This window comes from Pan troglodytes, chromosome 16, assembly GCF_028858775.2.
Source record: "Pan troglodytes isolate AG18354 chromosome 16, NHGRI_mPanTro3-v2.0_pri, whole genome shotgun sequence".
In the NCBI taxonomy this organism is placed as follows: Eukaryota; Metazoa; Chordata; class Mammalia; order Primates; family Hominidae; genus Pan; species Pan troglodytes.
Window position 1 is genome coordinate 12,855,008 of NC_072414.2, and position 16,041 is coordinate 12,871,048.

Below are 16,041 nucleotides of genomic sequence, written 5' to 3' on the forward strand. Positions count from 1 at the left end.
TGTATCAACTTCTATTCTCCCTTGTTCATACTTTTTAAATACGCATTTCAAGCACTATATATTGGTGAACATTTGAACCCAAATCATATAGCAATAGAAGATGCCATAGTTGGAAAGGCATAAAAGGTCATTCTAAATGTGTGAACAAATTAGAGAACTACAAAATTAGAGATCATCATAGCTATATTGCAGACAGACTTCATTGCTTTTCACAGAAATTAAGCCATAGATAACAATGACAGGTTGAAATAGGTCATGATTTCTAAAAATAATGTCATGTAAATTACCTATCTAAATACACTAAAATATGAATTATTTGAAAAAATGAATAGCAGGTCCTCAGAATAGCCCTACACATAAGTATCTAATAAAAGCATGAGTTCAAGAGCAGAATGTTAATGAAGCTCCCTGCCTTGGTTTCTTTAATAAGATTTTCTATTCCGCTTTCTGGAACTATTATGTTCCCATTATAAACTTTGTACCAAGTTAAAAGTAAGGCCCCTTTTGCCCCTTTTTTCTGTCTTCCTGGCTCTCTAGTCCTAGGAAGTTAAAAAGAGTCAGAAAATCCCATCTTTTCTTCTATGAAGTTTGGGAGAAAAGTCAAGATAGGCTATAAAGTGTTGCACGTGATAATCCAAGCATCCTTCTACTGATAGTAGAGTCTCATTATCCTTCCTCAGATATATGCAATGATGAAAATAGATAATGAGAAAGCATGCATCCAAGTAACTCTTTGAGTGTATAAGGGCTGATTAAGTTGAAAGAAGATTGCCAGGCGAGGTGGCTCACGCCTGTAATCCCAGCACTTTGGGAGACTGAGGCAGGCACATCACTTGAGGTCAGGATTTCGGGACCAGCCTCGCCAACATGGTGAAACCCCATCTCTACTAAAAATATAAAAAATATTCAGGCGTGGTAGCGCATGCCTGTAATCCAGGTACTCGGGAGACTGAGGCAGGAGAATCACTTGAACCCAGGAGGCAGAGGTTGCAATGAGCTGAGATGATGCCACTGCACTCCAACCTGGGCAGAAGAGTGAGACTCCATTAAAAAAAATTGCAAAGTATCTACTAATCTAAAAAATGCACAGCCTCAGTTCTCAAAGAGTTTATGTTGTAGGATCACGTCAGTTCCATATATAATTTGTTTATCACAACTGCACACTGTTACTGAATCTGAAATGCTTCAAAATCTGAAAGTTTTGAGCACTTACATGATGCTCAAAGGAAATGTTCATTGGAGCATTTCAGATTTCAGATTTTCAAATTAAGGATACTCAACTGGTAAGTATAATGCAAATATTCCAAAATCTGAAAACTATCCAAAATCCAAAATACTTCTGGTCCCACGAATTTTCGATAAGGGATACTCAACAAGTATTTTAAAAGATCAAAATAAGGTAAGAGAATATGGATATTTAAGCTTATGGTTATTTACATGGAACAGTTGAGGCCATTAAAAAAATGTCTAAGACATAGGCAGTGGAAGGCTGAATTCAAGAAAAAGTCTCAGAGCTGAGGAAACAAAGAACCTATGAGGTTAAAGTGTTAAATGAGCCAACCACATGAGTGTGAAAGGGAGGCCAAATGAGAAAATGATGTTGCTTGGATGTAGAGGAAGTTCTGGAATAAATGTGGCAGTTGTTAGAAGACATTATAGTTAGAAGACATTATAGTTAGATGGATAGACAGTAAAGAAGGGGCTTTTGTATTAAAATAGAGGAATAGTGGTTGGGAATAGGAAATATGGAGCTAAAATTATGCCAACCCACTTCTATTAAATAAATTCTATGACACCTTAGCCTTTGGGAAAACGACTAGCCTTCAGTGGAGCACATGTCAAGGGAAGCATTGTCCCCATATAGATAGCTGAATTTTAATTAAAGCAAAGAAATGGAGTCAATGTCCTCTAATGAGGTTTCCAGAAGTCACATTGAAAATATTTGGGAGGGAGGGAAGATTGATTCAGAAGTAAAACACAGAGCAGTATGGAGATAAGACACTGGAGAGCATAAATGAGTCGAGTTTTCAAAAAAATAGAACAAAATTTTTGAAGTCAGTTGCCTATTAGCTTCCCTCACAGTTCTTAGGGAGATATAACTGAAGGCCTCCAAAGAATTTGTGTCTGTCCATAAGGTACAGAATAAATTTATTTCAAAGATCTCCTCCTCCCAGAGTTGATTATTTGACTTAGGGCAAAAGACTGAATGTAAATAGTAGCGAAACTGTCTCTGATATTATTGTAAGGAATAAAATAATTTTGCTTTGTAAATAAAATAGAATATTTTCTAGAGAGAACTGACCCAAACTCAATTTTAGGACTGGTCCTGAAATTCAGAAATGCCTTTCCCATATTGCCTAACTGTGCCTTTTTCACTGGAAAAAAAGTGCTGCCTTCAGGGAGCACGCCTCCCCCAGAGATCAGTAAAATCAATGAGAAATGCAATGTCCATTTGTCAGTAAAGACATCTGAAGTTTGATGGGTTTCTTGGGACTGGACAACTAGTTAAAGATTCTAAAGAAAAATTAAGTGGGGCGTAGAAACCAAAAATCTCAAGAGATCTTTGAAGAAGGAAACATGAAAAATGAGGACAAATTTAGAGAAATGTTGCTGGCATAGATGTTAACTTCCAGAAGAAGATGGAAATAGACTACCATGCAAAACAAAAAGACAGAAGAGAATATTAGCACTCTGTTGCAAAGGAGAATAGGTATGCTCTACTGGTAAGTATAATGCAAATATTCCAATATCTGAAAAAAATCCCAAATTCAAAATACTTCTGGTTCCCTGCATTTTGGACAAGGGATACTCAACAGGTATTTTAAAAGATCAAAATACAGATCACAGAATATGGATATTGAAGAATATGAGCAAACGAGAATAAGAAAAAATGTTGGAGGACTTTTAAAAATGTATAAAGAATTAATGAATGCAATTAGTATTTTTTTTTAATCAGTCATTAATAGCCACTTGCCATGATTGCCAACCCCTTTGATGAGTACTAATTTCAAAAGTATTAAGGAAAGGCAAATATTTAGACTCATACAGGTTAAAAGAAAATATTTTCAAAATTTCAAATTTAAGCTTATAAATGTTCTAATCTACTTTTGAATGTGTATTCGTGACCCAAGATTGGTTTTTTCCGGGCCCCATCATTCTAATGACTTTTTTTTTTTTTTTGAGACAGAGTCTCTCTCTGTTGCCCAGGCTGGAGTGCAGTGGTGTTATCTCGACTCACTGCAACCTCCACATCCCAAGTTCAAGCAATTCTCCTGCCTCAGCCTCCCGAGTAGCTGGGACTACAGGCACATGCCACCATGTTCGGCTAATTTTTTTTTCTTTTTTTTCTTTTTAGTAGAGACAGGGTTTCACCATGTTAGCCAGGATGGTCTCGATCTCCTGACCTCATGGTCTTCCTGCTTTGGCCTCCCAAAGTGCTGCGATTACAGGCGTGAGCCACTGCACCCAGCCCAGAGTTTTTTTTAACAAGGTTCTTCTCAGCAATTCTAGTATCCAGATATAGGCCCATCATAGACATCACACAAGCGTGTACTTCATAATCCTGGTGAATACAGAAGTTTCCTGGACTCCTTGATGAGCTACTGCTTTCGCTCCTATATCAGTGTTTTCAGCTGATGTCATTTGTGATTGTGTTTCTGACTTTCTGTAGGCAGAAAAAAACTTTCATTTTTTTTGCTTACATGCACATAAATGTAAGTGCTAATTCTTATATTAAACTGTTTATTTCTATAATACTTAATTGGCTGTTTTCCTGGCTGAACCAAACCAAGAGCATAAAGGGATGATAACCTTCAAAACTGATTAAATTAGAGATCAATAAATGGAGCTGTTTTAATTCTATTATTCTTCTTTCATACATTAAATAGAAAATTTTTGTAGATAGTTTTTCTTCACTGTCTCTTTGGTTACCATGAGGTACTGCTTGTAGTGAAAAGGTAGAATAAATACGTGATTCTTTCCCTTTATTTACCATTTTCTATTTATCACTCTTTTATTTGCCAGTTTTCTAAGTAGCAATATGGTTTCCTAAAATCCTAGAAAGTACTTGAAGTTAAAAATGGATTGACTTTTTAAAAATTAATTTTGGGAATTATTCTCCTGACTCTTCTCAGTCTGATGAAATTTTTCTGTAAGATGTTGTATTTTTAAGTACTAGAATTTTTTTAAAGTTTTTATCTCTGCTGAGGCTTCACATCTGTTTGCTCAATTTTATTTTTATTTCAATCCTTGAGCATGTTTATAATATAGTAGTATCCCCTTATTGTGGCTTTACTTTCCTCACTTTCAGTCACCCACAGTCAAAAAATATTAAATATAAAACTCCAGAAGTAAACAGTTTATAAATTTTAAGTCACACCTTGTTCTGAGGAATGTGATGCAACCTCCCGCCATTCTGCTGTATCCAGTTCAGGATGTGACATACCCCTTTGCTCAGCAGATACACAATTCCTGCTTCCTGCTCATTAGACACGTGCAGCTGTCTAAGTTATCAGATGGACCTATCTCAGTATCGCAGTGTTTGTGTTCAAGTAACCCTTATTTTACTTAGTAATGGTCTCAATATGCAATAGTATTGATGCTGGCAATTCAGATATGCAAAAGAGAAACCTGAAAGTGCTTTCCGTAACTGAAAAGCAGAAAGTTTTCCACTTAATGAGGAAAAAGATATGCTGAGATTGCTAACATCTAGGGTAAGAACTATTCCTTTATTGGTACAATTGTGGAAAAGGAAAAATAAATTCTTGCTAGTTTCGCTTTTGTACCTCAAACTTCAAAAGTCACAGACACAGTGTGTAGTAAGTGCTAATGTAGGGTTCGGTATTATCCATGGTTTAAAACATCCACTGGAGGCCTTCCAAAGTATGCCCCAGAGATAAAGAGGGAATACTGTAGTCTTTTTATGCTAATTCCAGTATCTGGATAATGTATTTATTCTATTGACTGCATGCTTTAACATCATTATAAGCTCAATGATTTAAACATATAAGGTGTGCACCTGCTCATTGCAGTCATCATCATCATCATCATCATCATCATCATTTTGGTTTGTTTGTTTTTGAGACAGATCTTGCTTTACGGCCCAGGCTGGAGTGCAGTGGCATAATCACAGCTCACCGCATCCTCAGACTCCTGGGCTTAGGTGACCCTGCCACCTCAGCCTCTCAAGTAGCTGGGACTACAGACACAAGCTACCATGCCTGGCTAATTTTTTGTTTTCTATTTTTGGTAGACAGAAGGTTTTACTATGTTGCCCAGGCTTGTCTTGAACACCTGGGCTAAAGCAATCCACCTGCCTTGGCTTCCCAAAGTGTTGGGCTTATAGGTGTGAACCACCGTGCCTGGCTTGTGGTCATCAATATTATTGATGCTTATATTAGTTCATGTTTGGAGAGTGGGACTTCCTTCAAGTTGCCTCTTGGATCCTATGGACACGATCCTAGGGGGTATAAAAGTGCCCTTGCATTCCAGTATGATGACATGCTCTAGATTGATTTTGCACATTGCCTGCCTGCAGCCAGAAAGCAGCCATTTCTCCGAGAAGCTTTGGTTCCTTTTAGTGAATGATGACATGGAGAATCCAAAGTTATGGCACCAAGGTGCTTTCTGCTTCTGTTTTATTGAATGCTTCCAGGACTTTTCAGTGGATAAGTCTAAAAGATAAGTGTATTTTTTAATAAAAATTTATAACTTTTAAACAAACCTTTCGGTTAATAGTCTTGATTAGAGGATTTTAATTATGCTCAGAGATATTACATCTATATCTTCTATTTCATTAGAAAAGTACCAGTTTTCAATGTCACACCCATAATGAGATGGAGTCTAGCTCCGTCACCCTGGCTGGAGCGCAGTGGTGTGATCTAGGCTCACTGCAACCTCCACTTCTGGAGTTCAAGCAGTTCCCTACCTCAGCCTCCAGAGTAGCTGGGATTACAGGCAAACTCCACCACACCTGGCTAATTTTTGTATTTTTAGTAGAGACGTGGTTTCACCATGTTGGCCAGGCTGGTCTTGAACCACTGACCTCGTGATCCACCCACCTTGGTCCCCCAAAGTTCTGGGATTACAGGCATAAGCCACCGCGCCCGGCGCTTTTTTTTTTTTTTTTTTTTTTGAGACGGAGTCTCGCTCTGTTGCCCAGGCTGGAGTGCAGCGGTGCAATCATTCTCCTGCCTCAGCCTACCGAGCAGCTGGGACTATAGGCACGTGCCACCATGCCTGGCTAATTTTTTGTATTTTTAGTAGAGACAGGGTTTCACCGTGTTAGCCAGGAAGGTCTTGATCTCCTGACTTCGTGATCCACCCACCTCAGCCTCCCAAAGTGCTGGGATTATAAGCGTGAGCCACTGTGCCCAGCCGATTTTTTTGTATTTTTAGTAAAGATGGGGGTTTCATCATCTTGGCTAGGCTGGTCTTGAACTCCTGATCTCGTGATCCACCCACCTCGGCCTCCCAAAGTGCTGGGATTACAAGCATGAGCCACCGTGCCCAGCCCCATAACTACTCTCTTTTTATTTCTTTTTCTTTTTCTTTTTCTTTTTTTTTTTTTGAGACGGAGTCTCACTCTGTCAGCAGGCTGGAGTGCAATGGCACCACCTCGGCTCACTGCAACCTCCACCTCTGGAGTTTAAGCAATTCTCCTGCCTCAGCCCCCTGAGTAGCTGGGACTACAGGCACATGCCACCACGCCCAGCTAATTTTTGTATTTTTAGTAGAGAGGGGGTTTCACCATGTTGTCCAGGATGGTCTCAATCTCTTCACCTTGTGATCTGCCCACCTCAGCCTCCCAAAGTGCTGGGAACTAATTGTTTTTTTAAAATCCTGCAATATAAGACAAACCAATAGCCTAGGACTAAAAATACAGCCTTCTGAAAAATAATAAGCAATCTGAGATTATTTTTGTGCATTATTTTGTTCTTAGGCTATATTTCATCATGAATATACAGTCATATTATTGCTTTTTAAAGTCAGTGTAATTCTGATTGACAGATGACATAAATATATTGATTAGAAAATAAAATATTATTTTCCAACCATTCCTAGACAGTGTTCTAACATGATTAACTTTAATTGCCAGAAGTAAAAGCTTTTATTTTACATGATTACACTTCATTGTACTAGAATATATCACAATCTCTATTTCCTTGAGACAAACAGTTTCCCTAATATGGTATTATAAAACTGTTTAAACATATAAAAATGTTGTGGGAAGTGCATATTTACAGTCCAACCACTTAGATTGTACAATTATCATTTTGTTATATTTGCTTTATTACATATCTATCACTCTATCCACCATTCTATCCAATTATCAACTCACCGTTTCTTACTTATGTCAAAGTATATATTTTTCTTACATACTTAACATATGTATCATTATTGTTCAGTATTTGTGTACAGCTCATTTTTTTTTAAGTTACTAAGGTTTTTTATTAACACCTCAGAGTAGAGGTTATGAAAGGACCCTGAATTGTTCTAGGAATTTTCTTCAGTGAGCATTTGTGAAGACTCGGGGATCAAGGTTGGGTTAAACTTTGTGATGGGTCCATTGGCAGTCTAGTCACAAGCACCTCCTCGATCCTTAGGTCCCAGTGGAAAATGATGCCAGACTCTTAAACCGCCACAAGGTAGCCTGGAAAGAACTCTACAGTCCAGAAAGAGCCTGGAAAGTGGTTTTGTGAGATGAAATTTACTCCTGGTGAAAATGCTGTGAATATTGTTTAGCCTACAACAAAGGATTTAGAATATTGATAAACATAGTAAAACAGTGGCAGGGTGTGAGAGGACTGACTCCAATTTTGAAAGAAGTTCTACTATGGGTAAAATGCTTATCAAACAGTATCGCATGGTACACTGAAATCTTTCGTGGAAGGAAGAGTCAGTTAATGTGGCAAATTTCATTGTTTTCTTTTAAGAAATTGTTACAACCACTTCAATATTCAGCAACCATCGCCCTTATCAGGCAGCAGCCAACAACATCAAGGCAAGACCCTTCACCAGCAAAAAGACTAAGACTCCCTGAAGGCTCAGGTGATCATTAGCATTTTTAGCAATAAAAGATTTTTATATTTTTTCTTTGTTTTAAACAATTGAGCTTCAAGTAAGGGCAGCAAGTAGTTTTTCTTCTTTTTCTTTCTGTTTTTCTTTTTTCTTTTCTTTTTTTAAAGACGTGTTTTGCCATGTTGTCCAGGCTGGTCTTGAACTCCTGAATTCAAGTAATCAACCTGTCTTGGCCTCCCAAAGTGATGGGATTACAGGCATGAGCCACCGAACCCAGCCAGCATCAAGAGTTTTAAAATTAAGGACATAACGCCATTTCACACTTTAAATAGACTATAGTGTAGTGTAAACATAGCTTCTTTTTTTAAATAGAGACAGGATCTCCCTATATGCCCAGGTTGATCTCACAATTCCTGGGCTCAAGTGACCCTCCCGCCTCCGTCTCCTAAAGTACTGGGATTATAGGCATGAGCCATCACACCCAGCCAATATAACTTCATATTCACAAGGAAACAAAACAATTTGTGTGACTCACTTTGTAGCAATATCTGCTTTATTGTGGTGGTCTCGAATCAAATCTACAGTATCTTTGAGGTATGGCTGTACTTTCTAAGCATTTCCTGAGTCAGCCTACTTTTTCTCCATTTTTATTGTCACTGTTCTATTTTTTGTTTTGTTTTGTTTTGTTTTCTTGTTGTTGTTTGGAAACAGGAACTTGCCGTGTCACCCAGGCTGGAGTGCAGTAGCACGATCATAGCTCACAGCAGCCTCGATCTCCTATGTTGAAACCATCCTCCTGCCTCAGGCTCCTGAGTAGCTGAGACTACGGGTGCATGCTACCACACCTGGCTCATTTTTAAAAAGATGTTTTTAGAGATGGGGTCGCATGATGTTGCCCAGGCTGATCTGGAACTCCTGGCCTCAAGCAATTATTCCACCTCAGCCTCCTGAGTAGCTAGTGTCGATCCACTGTTGAAGAGTACATGGATGTTACTTTGCAGACTGTCAACCTGAATTTGTATTTGCTTGACATTGCCTAATTATTAGTTTCAGTTTCAGCTTACCCACTTTTTGTCTGCAACATGCAGAAGAGACAGTGCCCTTTTTAGTGCATCATATCAGGAATCATCTCACATTGGTTTGTGCCATTACTGGTGCAGTGACTTTCAGCCACTTGGTTAAAGTGGAGTTGGCCATATGTCTCCACTGCAAAATTACTGATTTTCCTTTTGTAATTAATAAGTGTGTGTGCAAAGATTCTTTGAGATGAGGTATATATCTCACTCTTCATCAAACTATAAGTTTTTTTAAGTAAAAGAAAATTTATTATGAAACTAAAGGAATAAAAGAATGACCACTCCATAGGCAGAGAAACGTCACTTTAAGGTTTTGACGTCAATTGATTTTTGTCCAAATCAATAATTACTGCAATGATTGAAAAATGATTATTACTAAGTTTATTTTCATTGTCTCAAGGTCTGCTGAACTCTGGATCCAGGCTGTGTCAACGGGTAGTGTGGTGCCTCCTGTACCTGTCTTGGCCTCCTACAGTCCTTTTTACTTATTTTGTTTTTTAGAATAGAGACAGGGTCTTACTATGTTGCTCAGACTGGTTTCAAACTCCTAGGCTCAAGCAATCTTCCAGCCTCAGCCTCCTAAAGTGCTGGGATTACAGGCATGAGCCACTACACCCGGTCAAGTTCTTTACCATCTTCAGAAGGCTTAGCTTGCACTTTTGGAAGAAGAATAGACTCCCAGGAAGACTGTGAGAGAGATTTGGGGCCCAAATTGATATTATCAAATACACCGAACTTGACTGTATTCACCATGTTCTGGCTCCTGAGAAATGAGAGTGCTAGTGAGGCTGGTGCCATTTTGTGTATCTTCTGTACCTTGAAGTCCCTCAGAAACCTTGCCCCTGGTCTTCTCTGGTCTTCTCATTCTAAGGACATAACAGGTTCTCTTTTTCTCTGGAGATGAAATCTAGATCTTCGATTTTGGAACCAAATTTGGACTCTTAACTCTGAAGCACCAATTTCTTCAGCAAGTTGTTCTCTGGAATCAATCCCAGGGTATGGGTTTTTCATAAATGCATGGATGACTGTGTGTAATTGAAAGGTGCTATAGGTGGTACGACACCATCTGGCTTCTCTATTTTGAAACTCCACACCAGGTAAATCTTGTCCATGGCTGTGGCTTAAATCTAAAGTCAGGTTCTGGTGTTTTCTGGAATCCATGCCTAGCTCTTTGATTCTGAAACCAAATCTGGATTCTGGACTCTGCTGCATTGATTGCTAAAGCAAGTTTTTGTTTGGTAGCATAACCTGGGTAAGGTTTTTGAGTGAAGGTATTGATGAGGATTTTCAATTGATCTTCTGTGAATTTGGTGCAATTGCACCTATGATTTGTTGCTACCATCTTGTGTGAAGAGGTGTCTTCAACTATGCAGAAAGAGAGTTCTGGAGGCTGAGCTACTGTCTGGGAGACTGCTTACAGCTCATTTTTTAAAAAGAAAGGTCACATATAATACAATATAAAATTCGCAAATCTAAAGCTTATGGTTTTCTGGGTTTTGACAAATGAAAACTCCTGTGCAACTTCAAGCCTTACCAGGATATGGATGAGGGTTTCTACCCAAAAGCACCAGTATTCTAACAAACAACTTTACATTTTTTGAATTGTCCAGTGCCTGTGAGGATTCCTTACTCCAAGTTTATGACAAACATATTCAGAAGGCATAGTCTACAATTAGTGTTTGGGTAAGTATTTTCATCAATTGTCTGATTATTTGCTGTGAATTTGAAGTATGCTGATTTTTATGTAATTGTCTTCTGAGAAACATTGTGCCATTTTTCTTGTGGAAACCACCTGTAGAATAAACAGAAATTATGAACGCACAGAGTTGGTTGTGATGGGCACGTCTACCTGTGGCTGCCATTTAAGTGGAAGGTGGAATCCGACTCTGGAGCATCGGCAGCCTGAGCTGCTGCTGGGCTCACACTGACCCTGGGAGTGCTCTATGCATGCTTCACCTTATGAGGGGTGCAGAAGGAACAAAAGTAGAAAAGTGTGCTCTACTTTCACGTGTTACCAAAGGACAGAGGACACTACCAAGGATTTAGAAAACTGTTAAGTGAGGATTTATTCTTCTTAATAGCCTTTCAAACAAGGAATTTGAAAACAAGATTCTACTCATCCCACACCAAAATGTAAACAGATATATTATTTTCTATACTCCAAGGATAATTTTGGTTTTACTTAAGCATCACTATTGCCCTCAAATGTCAAGTGGAAAAATAAATGTGAATAATCCCACCACTAGCCTCCAGACTTGATGTTTATGCCATTTCGTTTTTAAAATGACCTTTTAAAAGTTATAAATTAGAAACGTGGAAGTAGAATGGCTTCATGCAAGAAATACTGGAAGAAGATCCCTGTTCTGGCCCCAGAGTCTTAGACAAGTCATTCAGCCTTTCTAAGCATCAGTTCTCCCTTCGGGAAAACATGGGCATTCATCTCTATGGGAGCTGCTAGCTCTGTCAGTGAGTTTCTGAAACTTGCCCAGGAAGGAGCAGCCCCAGTGTGAGTGCATGCCGCCCCTGTGCTTGCCTTTTGCCTGCTTCTTATCCTTGAGGTAGCCTGCAGGCTCCTCCTCATTCGTCTCCTAAGCCAGTGCTATCTGACGGCACGGAATATGTTTCCAATTCTGGTCTCATCTGAAATAAATTTTTCCTGGAAGAAAGATTACATCTATGACCTGCAAAGCATTATGCTCCTCTCTGTATTCCGGATCTTGTGTTATTTTTTTCATATGGGAAAATTTATGATTTTTTTTTTTCCTGAGATGGAGTTTTGCTCTTGTCACCCTGCTAGAGTCCAATGGCATGATCTTGGCTCACTGCAACCTCTGCCTCCTGGGTTCAAGCGATTCTCCTGCCTCAGCCTCCCGAGTGGCTGGGATTACAAGTGCCTGCCACCACACCTGGCAAATTTTTGTATTTTTAGTAGAGATGAGGTTTCACCATTTTGGCCGGGCTCATCTTTAACTGCTGACCTCAGGTGATCCACCAGCCTCAGCCTCCCAAAGTGCTGGGATTACAAGCATGAGCCACCACTCCCAGCACGATTATGTCTTTTTATATGAGAAAAATTTCTTGAGATCATAAGGAAAAAAAAATCCCTGAGCCAAAAAATGTCAACCAAGAAGAAAAAGAAAGTGAGAAGTAAGAAAAATATGTATTTTAAAGAAAGTGAAGTGGGCATAGCAATCACATTGAAATCTGGGTATAGAACAACCTTCATCTCTAAAATTTATATTTAGTCAACCACTATGCTAAGCAAGGTTGTGGTAGGAATACCTGCCACCTATTCTAGGCCACATGTCTCTTACGGGCAAAAAGTAAAGCAAAGCCATAATTGTGGTTCGATATTTTGGATGTATTAATTCTCATTTCAGCATTTGCATAGTCTCCCATTTTGGAAAACAAAATTGTGGTGATTTCACTTGTCTCTCCATATCATGATTATATTCAAAACTAGGAAACAAACGTCGACTAAAGAAGCAAATACTAAAGAGTGAGATCATGCAGGTTAAACAGATACTCTTTCTCAGGGAAAAGTCATTTACCCATCATGAGCTGATATACTGTTGTGAGTTTATATGGTTTAGTGTATTTACAACTTGACTAAGTATACATGATTCACTGTGTACTGTAGAATATAATTAAATTGACATTTGCTGGTACGGAATAAATTTGCACATCAGTGAAATAAATGATGAAAATAAATAAAGTCTGAGGCCAGATAATTCCATTGGTTACCAATTTATGTCTTCAGCTCTACACCAAAGCAAATATTACAACTCTAAACAAGCAAACAGGTGAAGAAGAGATTTGCTGTAACCTCAGATGTCAGAGAATGCATTTGTCTCTGAAAATATTTGTATTGGTTATTTATTTATTTTTTTTTAGTCATGCTGTACTTTATTTAAAGGTGGCCATAGCATTAAAGCGTGAATTCATTTTGTACAACCAGAAATGGAAAAGGAGTCAGTCAAGGTGGGGCAGAAGTTTCTAACAAAGTCTAAAGCATAGTTTTATATAACTAATAATAAGGACACAATATTTAGCTTACTTAATTCCCAAACTGAGGTCGCTAAAACTTAAGAATATCTACCAAAACTTAAGCAAAATCTCAAAGAGAAACTTTAAAAATAACATTTTATTTTTGATCATTCAAAACGTGTAGGTGAGTGCTTTCTCCATCTTTGCACATGTGAAGTGCGCCTGAACCATAGCCCCACATTTTCTCAAACACCATCACACTCATAGAACAGAAAGGAAAGGGCAGTTTCACCAGCTAGCCCCCATAAACCACTCCCTAGGTTCCCCCCCAGCACCTGCTAAATTTGGGAGGCCTGATTCCAGGGGGCTGGATAATGAGCTGGCAAAATAAACCCAGAAGAATCGTAATTGCAGACAAAGATAAACTCAGGTTCCAGCGCAGATAGACAGCCCATACCAGTGCTTTTGATATTAGCTGCAGTTAAGGGGGCAGGAAAGGCTCCCACTCTATGGCCGGTGGTGTGGTCAGCTCAGCGCCGCCACCTCGGCAGGCTCCATCCCACCATCACCCTCCCAATCAGGCTGATAGTGTCTCCTTATGCCAAGTGGAAGGAACTGCAATCAAATTCTAACACGACCTGCAAATCCTCCAGGGCCCTGGGCTACTGGTTAGGCAAGTAGAGCTGTGTATCAACCGATTAAACCAATTAATAACTGGCAGCACAGCACGGCCTCCTTCTCAACAAATTACGATGCTGATCCCCAGACTCGGCCATCCATGCCCATGGTCTATTGTTCTTACGCTTTCAAAACGCCTCCCCTGCTTCATGCTTTCTAGTCTTGAGGACTTGGCTTAAACATGCTTCTGAATTGCCACTCCCTTTTGTTGACAATTCTTTTTTTTTTTTTTTCTTTTTGGAGACAGAGTTGCTCTTGTCACCCAGGCTGGAGTGCAGTGGCGCGATCTCTGCTCACTGCAACCTCCGCCTCCCGGGTTCAAGCAATTCTCCTGCCTCAGCCTCCTGAGTAGCTGGGATTACAGGCATCCACCATCACGCCTGGCTAATTTTTGTAGCAGAGACGGGGTTTCACCATGTTGGCCAGGCTGGTCTTGAACTTCTGACCTCAAGTGATCCGCCCCTCTCGGCCTCACAAAGTGCTGAGATTACAGGCGTGAGCCACTGCGCCCGGCTGACAGTTCTTTACACCGTTCTCCAGTTGGGGCGGAGTGGGAGACACCACGGAGCCTACCTCTGCAGGAGGCATGGCTTGACAGAAGGGAGACACCAGCCAGAGGAAGGGTGCACTTTAGGCACCGAACTTTAGGTAAAGCGCTCTGGGTCAGGCGTCTCCTCCAGAGTGGTCTGTTTAAAGTTAAAAAGGTCGCCTTCAAAATAGTTGTAAAATCTATACACTTACCCAGACATACACATTTTTCGAGACACAGTCTTGCTCTGTCGCGAAGGCTGGAATGTGCATTCCATCTTCCTGCCTCAGCCTCCCGAGGAGCTGGGACCACAGGCCCGCACCACCACACCGGGCTAATTTCGTTTTCTGTTTGTTTTATTTTCGTTTGTTTGTTTTGGAAGGACGGAGTCTGACTGTGTTGCCCAGGCTAGTCTCGAACCTCTGGGCTCAAGGGATCCTCCCTCCTCGGCCTCGCCAGGTGCTGGAGATTAAGGCTTGAGCCTCCACACCCGGCCCTATTAATTATTCTTAATTAAAACATTTAAAGGACACAGCATTTGGGGTCAGCGCAGCATTTGCAGTGGCTGCTCCAGCTTCGGGGCCGCAGGTCACCGCGGGGGCCCGGTGCCTACTGGCCCGGCCGCCCTGCGGGTCAGCTCATGGGGAGTCTCTGGAGAACCCTCAGCCCACCTCCTGCGCCCCGCCCAACCTTGGGTCCCCAGGCCCAGCCTCCGAGGCCCCGCTCCCAGCGCTGCCGCCAGAGCTCCAGGCTGTGCTCCCCCAGGCAATGGAGCCACCGGCGTGTCCAGCGCAGCCTCCTCCTCCAGGCGGCGCCTGTGAGTCAATGGAAATGACCGTGGCGGGCGGAGCAGCCACCTAGGACATCGCGGAAGCCTCCTGAGGGGACTTCCACGGCTTGTCCCAGGAGCTTCTACAACAGCTGGCACTGAGAGTTCAGTTATAATATTTTCCGCCAGTTTTTCCCAGCCCGGCCCCCAAGCGTCTGATTTTAAAGTTCCCGCCTCAGGCTCCGGGGCGCCTACCCTGCAAGGGCGCCAGTTCTCCGACACCTGCTAGGGAATGAATCCCCATCCCAGGAGGAAGGCGTGGCGGGGACGGAAGAACCAACCACACGATCTGTGACAGTGACCAAGCTTTAGAGGCCCCGCGTGCCTGCCAGGCGCCTGAGCCCACACCGTCCACGCTTCCCTGCCCCGGCGGGAACCAGCTGTTCTCCTTGCACCTGCGAGGGCGCGGGGTCACCCCCGCCGGGACGACCCCAGGCGTGAGCTCCAGAACCCCCTCCTAATCGCCCCGTCTTGGGAGCGCAGGGAGCCTGGCTCTTGCCTGCCAATAACGAAATCATCACGGACAGAAGGAAAGCGCGGCGAGGCTGGGAAGGGAGCGGCTTTAATCCGGGGTCCGCCTCCTTCAATTCTCCAGCGCAGCGGTCCCGAAAGTGGGGTGGGGACGGGGATTGAGGCTGAGCTCGCTTCTTCCTTGTTTTCCGGGTCTTGCGCCTCTGAAGCGAACTAGGCCTGGAGGAGTGCTGGGGGGTCGAGGAAACAGGGTTGGGGATGACCCAGGGAAAGGTGGGGCGGGCCCCTGGGCCCCGGTCGAGGCGGATTCCGAGGCGGAGCCGCTGCCTGCCTGCGCCTCGCCTGCTCGGTCCACCCAACAGCTCCACCCTAGACTCGCAGCTGCGGAAGCGGTGGGCCGGGTGGTGATTACAACCCTGAGCGCTGTCCCTTTAGAACCTGACTCCCGACTC

General features: G+C 41.8%; 1 pseudogene; it reads right to left on the minus strand.

Annotated features, from left to right (window-relative positions):
- Window positions 1-9,744: 9,744 nt before the first annotated feature.
- LOC101057663 (double homeobox protein A-like) lies at window positions 9,745-15,636 on the minus strand (annotated as a pseudogene).
- Between the last annotated feature and the right edge of the window lie 405 nt (window positions 15,637-16,041).